This window comes from Periplaneta americana, chromosome 12 (genome assembly GCF_040183065.1).
Source record: "Periplaneta americana isolate PAMFEO1 chromosome 12, P.americana_PAMFEO1_priV1, whole genome shotgun sequence".
NCBI lineage: Eukaryota > Metazoa > Arthropoda > Insecta > Blattodea > Blattidae > Periplaneta > Periplaneta americana.
This window is the reverse complement of record NC_091128.1, coordinates 53173330-53188588: the sequence shown is the minus strand read 5'-3', so window position 1 is coordinate 53188588 and position 15259 is coordinate 53173330.

The following is a 15259-nucleotide window of genomic DNA, read 5'->3' as shown; positions in this document are numbered from 1 at the left end:
TATTGGTTTCATAGTTAATTATCGCTAATCTTGAATGAGTGAAGCTATTATAGTAAATTTCAGTTCGTTTTGCACAAACAAAAATTATATTAGGCCTACTTATTTCTTGCAGGTATCTTCGAGTTTATGGTGGAATTTAATATACTTCATTAAAATAATAAATTAACTTTATGCATTTAATATTTCAATAATGGAAGGAAGGTGTTAATTTTTCCAAAAGAACACGACAACGAAAGTGTAACATATTTTGTTGTCTACTAGGAGAGAGATCTGCGATGAGGCGACAGTAGCGATCCTAGTGGTGGGCAACTACCCACGTTTGCATTTTTACTACATATTGAGCTTCGCGACTGTATATAGTAGACTGTGCTTTTATTATGAAGGAAGGACTATTGCACATGTAAGACTAAACTATCAACTGAATGTCTTGTCATCGTTGTGTGAAGCATATATGACAACAGTTCAGTCCGTGAGCATACCTACATATACTACCAAACCATTATTGTCTTGCTCACTTTTGTTCTACATTCTTCTGTGCTTGCTGAGTATGGAAGTTAGCAATTTTGCAAGAAGAGGACATTGAACAATTAATAGAAAAGGTTGAAAGATGTTCTGCTCATTACTTACTTACTGGCTTTTAAGGAACCCAGAGGTTCATTGCCGCCCTCACATAAGCTCGCCATTGGTCCCTATCCTGAGCAAGATTAATCCAGTCTCTACCATCATATCCCCCCTCCCTCAAATCCATTTTAATATTATTCTGCTCATTATGACAAAAAATTAAATGATTTATGCAAACATCAATGTTAAAAGAGAACTTTGGCAAGAGATTTGTTCAGCTATAGGAAAAATATAAAAAGAATTTTGAAGAATAATTCTGTAGTGTTTCAACATAGTATATTCAACAGTCTCTCACTATATAATAGAGTTGGGCAACACGATTCTTTTTCAGAAGTCGATTCCAACGATTCAATCACACATTACGAATCGATTCTAACGATTCGTTCACGATTCTTCTCAGTCTGCGATTCCAACTATTCTTTTGAATCGTCAACGAGTTCACGATTCTTTCCAGTCTGCGATTCCAGCTATTCTTTTGAATCGTCGCAAGACCCTTTCCTTTGCAAACCATGCGTAGAACAAAAAAAAGTTCTACATCTCTCGCATAGATGGCATAAGAGGCGAGACATTGGATTGTCTCTTTCTCATTGGCTGGAACCATTCAGTATGACCTCCATTAGTCTACAAAATTACCCAAGATAATGTCTCTAAATTATAATTTATCAACTGAACCTTATTATGAAGTACATTTTTTGCATTACATCTCTATTTAACTATGCAAATTTCAGGTTTGTGTTCATTATTTTCCACACTTAACAAATGCAGTACATATTTTGATCTCACTCTCGCTCGGCAGCATTTGACACGGTTCGGAAATGTCCGTTGACAGGTTACATCAAACAACTAATAGAATCGTGGGTTACGACACCATGCCGATTCCTTACTATTCTTTTGAACGACGATTCGTTACGATTCTTTTGAACGACGATTCGTAGATATCACGAATCGATTCTTACGATTCTTTATTATTAGTCGTTTGAATGAACGATTCGTTCACGAATCGACCCAACTCTACTATGTAACGGGTGTACCCAGTAATTCCTTTTCGTGAGGCGAATCACAGGTGCACATACTTCAACAATTTCCACAAAATCTATGTTTGACAATCTGTATGCAAAATGCTCTCAGGAAATGAAAGCCAGAATGACTGAAAGGTCATTCGTGTGTGCTCTTTCACATATTTTGAAGAGCCAATGATACTTGGTCGACAGAAATCCAAAGCTGTTAGCAGAGGTAACCATCTACTAATTGTATCATTGCTATGTTGCAACAGTGTGCACATCGACTCTCCATCCTTTAAATTTGCTCCAAAAAAGAATTATCAAAATTTGTCTATATAAACCTTTTGATTACCCAACAAAAATAATTTTTTCAGCAATTTGGTGTATCATCTCTAGAACAAACAAACATTGCTGATTTACTTCAATAAAAACCACAATAAATTTAAATTTGATCCTCACGAATACCATACGAGACAAAATTACAGTTTCTTTCTAAATACTCCCAAATGCCACACAACTGCTGGATTAAAACACCGAAGAAATTTTGGACCCAAAATATATAACGCATTAATTAGAGCTAAGTACACTTAACACACATAAACTTAAGAAACAAATCAGATTGATTATTTAATTGTTTAAGCTAATTGAGTTAGAAATTGATACTCTAATATTTATGTACTTTTGTATTTTCTATTTGTATATAGGCTAGACCCTATTATTACATGCTGTATTATTTTACCATTTATTATTGTGCTCAATGAACTCCTTAATTTTGTGATATATTTTGTATAACTGTTCTGAACTGCGCCCGAGCACGAGCTTCTGCTCTTTCGGGCTGCAATGCCTAATGTAGCTCAAGTGTAAAGTATTAAATAAATAAATAAATAAATAAATAAAATCTCTATATATTAAGAGCCTTGTGTGAATGATGAAACAGTTGTTTATTTGTCTTAAGGTACGGTCACACGTCGCTACTTTTGCAGCGCTACTTTTATACTGCAGCTGCAAAAGTTGCGTGTCGTGTTCACACGTAAGCCAAAAGTAGCGCGCTGTACGCTACTTTTCGTGCTGCGCAACCCGAGTGCTGCAAAAGTTGCAACTGGAGGTTGCGAGTCTGTTCACACGCTACTTTTGCAGCCGCAGTCATGCTGCAGGTTCCCATCTCCGTGTTGACTTCTCAATATACATTTTGTGGTTATGTTCGCATTATTAAGAAACTCATGCGAAAGCTTCCTTATCTATTATTTGCTTTTCTGTCGTATCTAGTATTCAGGAATTGACATTATTTTTACTATAAAGCTTTTAAAAACGCCTATATACTTAAATGGTAACCAACAGTATATTCACGTAATCAATGTTGGCAACCCTCCTGTTTGGAACTACGCTACGGAAAATTTTAAAAATGAATTATATCGTCACCAATTATGCTCAGACTGTGTTGTGTATTTAATAACTGTTACAAATAATTTATTTTCATCGCATTTAACATTAAAATATATCCAAACAATAAAAGTATCATTGACACATTTGGGTGGTAACACTGGTTGCAACCGCAGCAAAAGTTTCAACAAAACCGATATCAAAAATGCTGTGGCTGCAACCCTGAGAACCCTGTTCACACGTCGCTACTTTTAAGTTGCGCGCAGCATGGAAAAGTAGCGGGCAGCAGGTTCGGCAGCCGCTACTTTTCGGGTTGCACCGTTGTTCACACGTCGTAGTACAAGAGTTGCGCAATTTTTTGTACTGCAGCGCTGCAAAAGTAGCGACGTGTGATCGTACCTTTACGTGTGCGCTGGTCCTAAAATAACGACTTGTACAGACTTTTGAGTCACAAACTATAAATAAACTCAATATGTTATTTAGAAATACACAATCAAATTTAATTAACCATAAAATCTGCCAAGAGAATTGTCAAAATCATGTCAAAACTCCTGTGCAGATTGTTAAATCTATACAGCAGATAGACAGGTACAAAAAGTTAATGGGATTTGACTTCCTATAATACTGAGTTTATTTTATATTCATATGTATATACATTGCTACTTCGATCATCTGTTTTAATGAATAGGACAGAGTCAATGGTTACTCGAAAAAAAAAATGGATAATCTGTGCTGTGAAATTTTATGCACTTAAATCTATCTGATACCATTTAAGATGCTTACAACTAATTTTATTTTTTTATGTACATTCTAAACATAGTAATTACTAAGAAATAATTCAGAAAGTGGATACAAAGTGAAATTATTTTATGATACCCAAAGGGGATGAAAATATAAATAATCTTGACAGAACCGAACAAAAATTATGCATGTAGCAAAGTTACAGGATTTCGGTAGGCACAATCCAGAAAGTAGACACACGCTTTTGAAATAGACAATACTGTACACTGCTTAAAATCGCGTTCCTTTTTAGGTGACAGATAATTCTCAGAATGATTAATATGTTATGCTGTATATGTACATCTTTGACACAGAAAATGGTCACTCTGTAGTGTGAATTTGTCTAAATGTCATTCGGATTATCGCGAGATTCACACGGGGAAATGTTAAGCATTGAGGTCCGAGGATGAAATTAAGTCTTTGCAGCAACGTATCTGTATGCCATAAAAAATTACATATTCCCTACAAAACCTGTATGGCTTAACAATAAACACAGCGCACACGATGATTCCGAGTTATTCCAAGATGGGACTTAGTCTCTGAATGGTGACCAATTTCCTTGTCAAAGGGTGTACATATCCCTTGTATCCAGTATTTCCATGACTATTGTGTGGAATTCTTGAAATGTATTAAATAGAGAATGGAGCAACATGAACCTTATGGAAAAATCATGAGGCATGAAGTTCTGTTATTATGGTACCACAAATGATGTCAGTAAACCTATAATGTCAAAAATGTTACAATCTTTTGTCTCTCGAACATAGACATTGCACTTCAAAATTAGCTACTCATGTTAACTGTAAGCAGTGGCGGTTTCTCGGGGAGGAAAGGGAAGAACGTCCTCCTCATATTTTTCTTCTTTTGAAAGTAAATACGAAATGAAATATATGCCTTGAAATTCGAGGAAGATTCGATAATTTTTAAGTCCACAGCTATAAGAAAACCTCGGTTGATAGAGTTTTAAACGACGCGCAATCATGTGCTGCTAGAAAACTGTGACAAAGATGCAAGATTGTGTGGAGGAAAGTCAATTCTTTCCTCCTTTACTGCAGTTAACACACATAGACAACAGCACACTAGCGGCGAGAGACAGAAGCAGAGTTTTAAAGCAAGTAAATGAATGGAGAGGGAGGAAATCCTCCTCTGAATCAGCGCATGGGCGGGAAATATAGAAACCGACTGGTCGTGCAGCAAGCTCGCTACCGCTGCCACCTAACGATGCTGCATTCAACCAGACTAACATATCTAGGAGGAGGCACAATAAAAACAGTTTTAACACAAAGCTATGAAAGACACCATATAAACTTTTTTTTTTAAATTACAAAATGAAATATAATATTATTCATTGCACTTTATATAAACTACTATTCATGGTTTGAAACTTTCGAGGATATCTGAAAGTTGAAGTTACATTTATATAAAACAAAGAGGAAGTAGTTCTACGTTAGTATCGCAGATCTTTTTGGCCCCTGAAATTCACTTCCATTCATTGTCTACTAGACAGGACAACAGCCAAGTTATCAGTTTTGCACAAATATATTTGAAATTGAAAGTACTCCAAACTACATTATTTTTAACATAAAAAATTAATCGGTCACCTGCAGCTTTGAACAATAATGGTAGTATGACTTTACAAGAACTGACATTCTTCAAAAGCATGTGATACTGAACTTGTAAAATGTACATGTGGCAACACAGACCACATGAGTGGGTGTAGTGTTCTCGCTTTCCTAACAGATTATTTCCCATTTCCACTTCCGTAAAATGGTTCTGGTTATGTGTTGGTAGCTAGTCTCTTCCAACACGTGTGATGCTGTAGTGTGCGCGAAAAATGCTGCGAGTTTGTGAATTTCCTTGTAATTGTTAATTTGTGCAATTATCCAACAATGAATGGAAGTGAAAACATATTTTGGACAATTTAGGAAACTCAGTTTACAAGAACAGATTTAACCTAGATGTTGATACAGCGTCGTAAAATAACCAAAAAAAAACAGATTATTGCTATACAAAAGAGAAGGCCAACCCTAACACTATCTGATTTTACAAGTAGGCTAATTTGTAGCATGTTTCTCTCAAGAATGTGTCATTTTGCGCTGTTAACTTCTCTCCTCCTCTTAAGAAATATACAGAAGCCGCCACTGACTGTAAGGTTTGAAAATTGAAACTTGAATAAAATACTATTGAAATTGAAATATTGAGTAGCTCCTGGCCTGAGTAGACGTGCTCACTTAGCTCGCAAAGCATGTTGAGTGCACAAAGTGATGTCACATGTCATGTGATATTGAAGAAAAGGCCATTCAAGCTGGGATGAATATTCGAATCAATGTATGCTTAGACACACTATATCTGCAGATGACCATGTAATCATAACTAGGAATGGAAGTATATGCACTATAAGATAGTACTGCTAGTTCGTGTATATTTAATCATGCCTACATATGCGTCAGATATTTGTTTGTTTGTTTTTTTTTTTAATCTAATGCCACCAGGTTGTCTTTTCGACATTTCTGGTCTTCTCTCCTGGCTGTGGCTTAGTTGTAACTCACTTCTGAGGTTGGGGCGCATGGAAGGCGGAGTTACATTACCCCGATGATGTGATAGGATGATTATGATAATGTGGTGCCAAGAGAGGTCTTAAATCTAAACTTAACCTAAATTCCAGACCATGGACGAACACAGGAATAATCCCCTTTAAGGAAAAATTCCTGTGCTCTAACCGGGAATCGAACCCGGGACCTCATAAATACTTTGTTGTGGTGTGGGAAGCAATCACAGAAGCCTTTAAAGAAACAAAACAAATTTAAGTGCAGTGTCTCTTGCTAAAAGCTCTAACAGTAACTTACACATGTAATACATTCGACACATGGTTGAATATTTTGTCTTCTCTCGGTATTATTAGATAAAGATTTAAATTCTGTAACATTGTAAACCACACTTCCTCAACTGTAATGTACACCACACCAAATACTCTCTAACAATAATACTGGAAAGCTTTCCTGTTTAGCATTACAAGTGGCGCCGAAAAGTGACTGTGCTGCCATCTAGTGGCTTGAAATGTTGATACACTCATTGCAGCATGCTGGGTTACGTGAGGAAAAGTGGAGAGGTGTGTATTTTATGTCAGTAATAAAACGAAAAGCAATAGTACATGGGTCTTTCAATAATTAATGGCAACATTTGAATTAACAACAAAGAAAACATTTTTGGAACAGTCACATTGTTGCAGTGCTCAGCAGTAATCTCCTCCAACATAAAGAACCCTCCTCCACACCTCAGGGAGACGACGGATGCCATCCATAGTGTCTTGTTGCACTAATCTTCGAACAGACTGCTCTACTGCTGCTATAATTGCCTGTCTGGTTCTAAAGCGAACTCCTCTAAGTGGTAATTTCATTTTCGCGAAAATCACATGAGCTCATATCTGAGGAGTATGGAGGATGCTCCAGAATTTCCCAGTTCCATCTGCAAAGTAAATTAACCACGGGGGCAGTTATGTGAGAGCAAGCAGCATCAGTAGCACAATAGGATGAGAATTCAAGAGATTTGGACGTTTATGGCGCACAGCTGGTTGTAAACGGTGTTCCAAAAAGTAACTGTAATATGCACCATTCACATGATTGCCCGCAGAAACTGAATGAATGGCAAGGACATCATCGCAATCATAAGCAACAATGAACATGACTTTAAGTGGATCCTGTTCTTGCTGATATTTTTTGATCATGAGGAATCATTGTACCGCCACTCATTTGATTGCCTCTTCAATTTTGGTTGGTAGCATCGAATCCAGGTTTCATCTAAAGTTATGATACATCGAAGGAAACGCTCGCCTTCACGTCCATAGCGTTCTAAGTGCAATCTCGCTGTTTCCATTCTCTGCCTCATGCTTTCCTCTTTAAGATTGTGTGGAACCCACCAAGCACAGATTTTCTTCATCTTTAACTTCTTCTTAAGTACATGTATGTGAAAAATCGTACCAGGAGCAATTCCAACTTCCCTTGCTAGTTCAATACAAGTCCAACAACGGTGTTCTTCCAGCAGTGCCCTTATAGCATTCGCATGCACATCGTCACTTGCCGATTGCGATTTGCCAGCTCCACGTTTTTTGATGAACGTCTTCCCTCCCGTTGCGAAATGCATGTGCCCACCTAGCCATGGTACGATATGATTAAGACTCTCTACCACAAGCTTCCATCAATGCTGTATGGCATTGTGGAGTATTCTTGCCTCTTGTAATCTGAATTTTAATGAAGCATCTTTATTTATATTTGCTACTAAACATTTTAGAACACTACAGATAACAGTCTACAAATTAAACTCACTACAAATATCTTATAAATGAGATTATTGTCTTCAAACTTACAGATAACACACATCAGATGCCCTTCTTTCTCATTGTTATCACCTTGCATCATTTACTACTGATAGCGCCACATGCAAACATTGTTGCCACTAATTATTGAATAACCGATGCATAATTTGGAGTCTCTTTGTTCACAACATTTTAAATTTATAAGAAGTTACAAAGTTATTAGAATAGAAATGAATTGGCACAATTCTCGTATTTTCAAATGTATATGATTTAGTTGTACATGACTTAGCAAACTTTCATACATCACTTATTTCGTTATTTTTTATGTAATAGTTTGTTAGGACATTGAAATGTTTATCAATGAAGATATTGGCATAGTCACTGCAAATGGAGATGTTAAGAGGGGGCACTAACTTTTCAAATCGCTCTTTTCTAGTTTTACAAAGAACATTATTAATTAAAAAAGGAAAACATCAGAACACAATTTTGTCTTAGGAGATAAATATTCTTAGAGAGAACCATTTCTTAATCTTTACAGATTTTTTTTATATGTACTGTATTTGTTGTTACATCATTTGGACCATCTGAAGAAAAATTTCTTCGGCAAATTTCGTGATTCACTCACCTATATACCGTACCCAACCTGTAACATAAGCTGTTGCATTCTCTTGCAATACGTTTTTTCTTTATTTGTATGCTGTACATTTTTGCCATCATTAACAGTTTCGTTCAAATAGGACTGCAAAAAATTCGATTTAGCTGCCCCGATATCTCTTTCCTGAGTAAGAAATAGCAATTGTCAACTTCACAGTTTGCTTCTTTCAGGAGGACTTAGGAAATTGTTCGTTATAGTTATCTAATTGTAGCTCTAAACTTAGGGCAGCTTGGAGTCACGTTGTTTCCATCTTCAGATCGAACAATAGCAAAGAGTTTCTATGCAGTCTTGTTTTAACCTTCTTATTATTACAAATTTAAGTCCATATTTATAATGTAATTCTTTCCATAGCAAATTTTAGCGGGGTTCATATCTTTATCTGTAAAATAAAACTTATCTAGGTATTTCAACTTAATTAATTTGCCATCTAGCTTGAAATTGTAATGTTGTACTTTGTTACATCCAAGAAAATTTGTCCATTCAATATTGTTTGATCCTTGATCTCAAAACGCATCAATTTGATTTCAAAAAATCATATGGACAAACTATCAAAAAATTATATTTTGTATAAAGAAAGTAAAGGATACACGAGAATGGAGAAAGTTACATAACGCACAACTGCATGCATTGTATTCTTCACCTCACATAATTAGGAATATTAAATCCAGACGTTTGAGATGGGCAGGGCATGTAGCATGTATGGACAAACCCAGAAATGCATATGGAGTGTTGGGAGACTGGAAGGAAAAAGACCTTTGAGGAGATCGAGACGTAGATGGGAGGAAAATATTAAAATGGATTTGAAGGAGGTGGGATATGATGGATTCATCTTGCTCAGGATAGGACCGAATGCGGGCTTATGTGAGGGCAGCAATAAACCTCCGGGTTCCTTAAAAACCATTTGTAAGTTGTACTCTAATAAAGAAGTAAAGTAGATTTATGGAGTTTAGTAACTGATTCAGTTAACATAAAGTATAATTGTATTATTACTAATGAACTATCTAGCTACATGGTAGAGGAGTGTCGTCTGTTGTTTCTGACATCAGAGAACTTGCAGCATCCTTGAATCAAGATTTAATACGTTTTTGGGACCTTTGCGGTTCTTTCATTGTGCTTTGAGTTTCACCCATATTTTCGGAAGAAAGAGCTCTTAAATTCAGTGAATGAATAGCTATTCTCTTCAGTCTGTTATTAAAGCAAATATTAAACATAACAGGTCTAGGGCTGATTTGAAAGTTCGGTATACCTTTCCAATTGCATCTCATTTTTACTTACCCTTGACTTGTTATTGAAGTCCGATAATCTAAAGTGATCTGAATATTTTAGTAATTTTTGTACAGATACTATGTCCCTCTAATTTTAAACTTTTTGTCTAGGATTGTTTCGCCTAACTGTATATTTTGTAAATCTGGAGAACGATCTAGCATATTTTGCCAAGTGCAGTTTTTACAGAAGAACACAGAACAAATAATTCCACAAGGTTATATCCCAAATCTCCCCACAGTGCATATGAAGGGAAGGCATATGTCACTGTTGATAGTGATTCGTCCATCGGATGGAGACGTCAAGCATGGCAGCTCCCTTGATGCTATTCGACAGGAGTAGGCTATGTGCCAGCACCGGGTTTCCCCTTCTCCCTTCCTCACCTTCATCATCGTCATCCTCACCCATTTTCTATACTACACTTAACATACACTCACCCTAGTACACGACATAACTCTTCACAGATACACATCATGCATAACGTGGCCTGCCGATTTGGTGTGCAATTTGAAAATGGGCCACAGTCCTGTCATCTATCCGCAATATGCGGAATTCAAATGACGCAAAGTGAAGTGGGTAGGCATTAGACACTCATACACACATTTCCCTGACATTGTATACAACAACAATGAGAATAATCCTTACGACTTACACCAATATAGTCCACACCTGTGGAGTAACGATCAGCCAGACGCGGCTGCGAAACTAGGTGGCCCGGGTTCGAATCCCGGTTAGGGCAAGTTACCTGGTTGAGGTTTTTTCCGGGGTTTTCTCTCAACCCAATATGAGCAAATGCTGGGTAACTTTCGGTGCTAGACTCCAGACTCATTTCACCAGCATTATCACCTTCATATCATTCAGACGCTAAATAACCTAGATGTTGATACAGCGTCGTAAAATAACCCAATAAAAATACACCAATATAGGTGGTATTGCTTACACCACATATTTGTTAAAGAACAAAACTCATGTCATAGTTAACCGCTCAATGTCTCACGTCATCATCGCTGCCTGCAATCTCTGCCGCTAGATAGCACTGGTGAGTCATTCGCCACTTTAACTATGAACTTTCCAGTATTACCACAGACTGTGGTATTATTATTAGAGTATTTGACCCGTTGTTTACGAGATTATATACAAGCTAGCGCATAACACGATCAAGTGTGGGTCTCTGAGTGTCATGACAATTTCTGCCGCTAGGTTCGCCTCGCAGTTCTATTAAATGATTACTAAGCATTGTGTATCGTGAAAATTCTTTGATTAATTTTGCATTACTGATCGAGTACGAAGATTATAAACATGCCACGCATATTACAGCCTTATTTGAGATTTAGTGATGACTTGTTAAATAATAGTATGCAGATTTTCAGCGTCATTTAATGGAATTTACAATTTTGTTTCCCGAAAGTCTGAATTTGTTCACTTAAAAATTTTGTTTTCAAACTACATTGTTCATCTGGTTCATTTACTTTGGCAAGTTGATTGTTTTCACTTCCGTGTTTTTCCTTCAGATTTCGTTCCCTCTAATTTGTTATAAATTGCTGAAAGTAAACTATCGGTGTCTTCTACTTTCAGACATTCTTCTTCTTCTTCTTCTTCTTCTTATTATTATTATTATTATTATTATTATTATTATTATTATTATTATTATTATTATCAGGGGCGTAGCGTCCGTGGATGTGGGAGATGTGTTACATACCCTGCAATTTCCTTCAAGGTGACTCTGAATTATGAATTATAATATTGTAACATGTAATCGTTTTCGGACAGATCAAGTTTTCCCAGAATGTTTGATTTTGAATTCGCACTATGTTTTAATCACCTTGAACAGAAGGCGCGACCATTATATAGAAAGAATTATACTGTAACTCTATGGGCAAGGCCCGCTTGATGTTTAAAAACACTTCGCAACGTCTCAACGACATCTGTCGTCAGCCCGAGGAAACCCGGGGATGTATAGCGTTGTAATACATATTGTCGTATAGTCATGCTTGTGTTATAATATTATTTCCAGTGACTTATAAAGAATGATGAGTGAGTTATTTGTTCCAAACTGTTACTCTTTTCATTTGTGAACACTAAAGACTGTTTTGAAAGCTTAATTGTTTAGTGTTGAAATAAATTATTTAGGTTAAGATCTTTGTGTTACGTGCTTATGGGCTCAAGATATGTACGCTGACAATATACATCCAAGAGGTCACGCAGTGAGTGAAAGGGAAATTGTTTCGTGTTCATTGTCGCAATGCATCAAATATGGAAACAAATTGTTGTATAATCGACAAATTGAAGGTAAGAAGCTTCCAGACTTTAACGTTCTGTGAAAAAGAAGACGTAATTAAAGCAGGTCCTTCAAAACCAGTACTGAATATCACTACGAACATAAAAATGTGTGTAAGACATTTTAATTTAAAGATTTATGAAAGTGAGTCGTGGCTGTGAGGTTGTAAGGCTCTAAACAAACTGTTTTACTGGTCTTGCCTTCTCTTTTCTAATGAAAAGTCCGTTTGAAATACCAATGGCTATGAAGATTTAAATAATATTGATAAGGCAGCCAAGAAACATAACTATTCTTGTAACCATATAATATTTTTTGAAAAAAAAAAAAAAACGACTAAAAATGTTCGGGGAAACTCCAAGGAGAGCCACCGGCGTAACTCGGTCGGCTAAGGTACTTGCTTGCCGATCCAGAGTTGCAATCGGGCGTGGGTTCGATTCCCGCTTGCGCTGATTACCTGGATGAGATTTTTCCGAGGTTTTCCCCAACCGTAAGGTAAATGTCAGGTAATCTACGGCGAATCCTCGGCCTCATCTCGCCAAATATCATTTCACTATCACCAACATCATCAACGCTAAATAACCTCGTAGTTGATACAGCGTCGTTATATAACCAAGTAAAAAAACTTCAAGGATAGTAAACGTGAGTTTATTAATTTTATTTTTACTGCATAGTCCTAAACTAAGTTTATTAAAACACTTTTCAGTGTGTCTATTATTTGTCGATGTTTTACTAGGTGCGTAATATACGTGTAAATTTGTATTAGCAAGGAAGATATATGCAGTGTTTATACTACATGACACAATTGTATTCGGTATATACGCTATGCTGGATACAGATATGGGAAATTCCATTTTCAAACTATATTAACTGGGTTACATACCCGAGTCTGAAAACCAGGCTACGCCACTGATTATTATTATTATTATTATTATTATTATTATCATCATCATCATCATCATCATCATCATCATTTAACTAGTGTAGTTTTTGTTTGTCTTGCCTTAAGCCAATTAGAGCATTATTCGAGGAAAAGATCATTTATAATGGCGAAAATAAATATTCCACGACAATGGTTAATATTATTACTGCTGAATATTGGCACATATACGATTTGCATTATTTAGGATACATATGCAGCAATGCGATTTTTATGTTGCGCGTGCCGAGTTTAGTGTAACGTACTCCCCTCATCCTTCAAGCCAAATCAAATATTATTACGACATTACGAGTAATAAATAAATAATAATTACTGCAATTATTCGTTGTGATAAAGTAGGCCTACAACTTTCACTGCATAGCGTACCGAAGATTTTACTTTATGTTTTCATTAAATTGACATGTCATGAGTGACGACAGAAAACAGCTCAGTGGAGCGAGATTCAGACATTACTAAAAATGAAATGGGGATCGGGGATAGCAGATTCGCATGTGCCTATGGGCGGCCAAAAAAAAAAATCGTCCCTGAGATTCCTGAGGTATTTGTTTATGTTTTGGGAAATCGTCAAATGCGGAAACCATTTCTAATCACATATATTGCAGACTAACTTCCTAATTAATTTAATTCTAACTCCTAATTTAAAAACTGTTTACAGACACTAAAATATCATAGCATTTGCTATTACTATTCACTACAGGTTAATCAGCAGGCCTATTAGATATTTATTTTACCACTGCAAGATGTGCAAGAAAAATTGCACAAGTGTACTCATCATGTATTCTGACTGCAGTTTGCATTAGTGAAAGTCATAACATTTCAATGTCAATATATTTTTAAAAAAAGAAAGGGAAAAGTTAGGCCCACTTACAAATGATTAAATTATGAATTCAGGGGAATGGAAGATAATACAGTACCTTAATTCACTGGAACTTAATAATAATAATAATAATAATAATAATAATAATAATAATAATAAATACGTGAAAAGGGTAATGTAAAATGTATTAAGTTTCTTTCATTATTTCCGAAAAGGTACGGTGTATGAATTGAACAACAGGAAGGTAGTACCTTAGTTTATAATATGTAATATCTTTTAATATCAAGAATGACAGCCATTCATTTAATATAATTGAGACATAGAAGTTTTGAAATTAAGTATAGTGACCATAAAATATTGTACGAAGCATTTAATAATCAATGGTGAGTCCTTTAAATGTTCCAAATAGGTCATTCCATAGGAAATTGTAAGAATATGCCAGTGATGTCATGATTTTTTTTGTGCTTTTAAGGATACCCATGAGTGAAATTTGTAAATCCGAAACTATTCAGTCAATCCTTATGAAATTTTTACCATATATATTCATTGATTGCAATAAAAAACTGACAAAGTTTCATCCTCCTAGGGCAAATAGTTTCTGAGTAATAAAATATTTACTATTTTTTTATAACTACGCTACAAAATGCCCCCTGCGTTGTAATTTTATTTGAAATGTTTTGATTTTTGGTCAGGACATCCCCCATGCATATGGTTCTTTAATATGATATCAAGTTTCTGTGTAATGTTATTAATTTGACTTGTGGAATTTTTTTTTCTTTTGTGATATACATTTTTCACTCATGGGTATCCTTAATATAATAATGTGTCCACACCTGTGGAGTAACGGTCAGCACGTCTGGCTGCGAAACCAGGTGGCCCGGGTTCGAATCCCGGTCGGGGCAAGTTACCTGGTTGAGGTTTTTTCCGGGGTTTTCCCTCAACCCAATACGAGCAAATGCTGGGTAACTTTCGGTGCTGGACCCCAGATTCATTTCACCGGCATTATCACCTTCATATCATTCAGACGCTAAATAACCTAGATGTTGATACAGCGTCGTAAAATAACCCAATAAAATAAAAAAAATAAATATAATAATGTTATTATAAAAATAAATTAAACTGCCAACTATGACCGTCATATCATCAATAGTTTAGTCTTACGGATGGCTGACAAATGGGTGGCAGTTACATGTTATCCAAAATTTGAAATATTCTGGA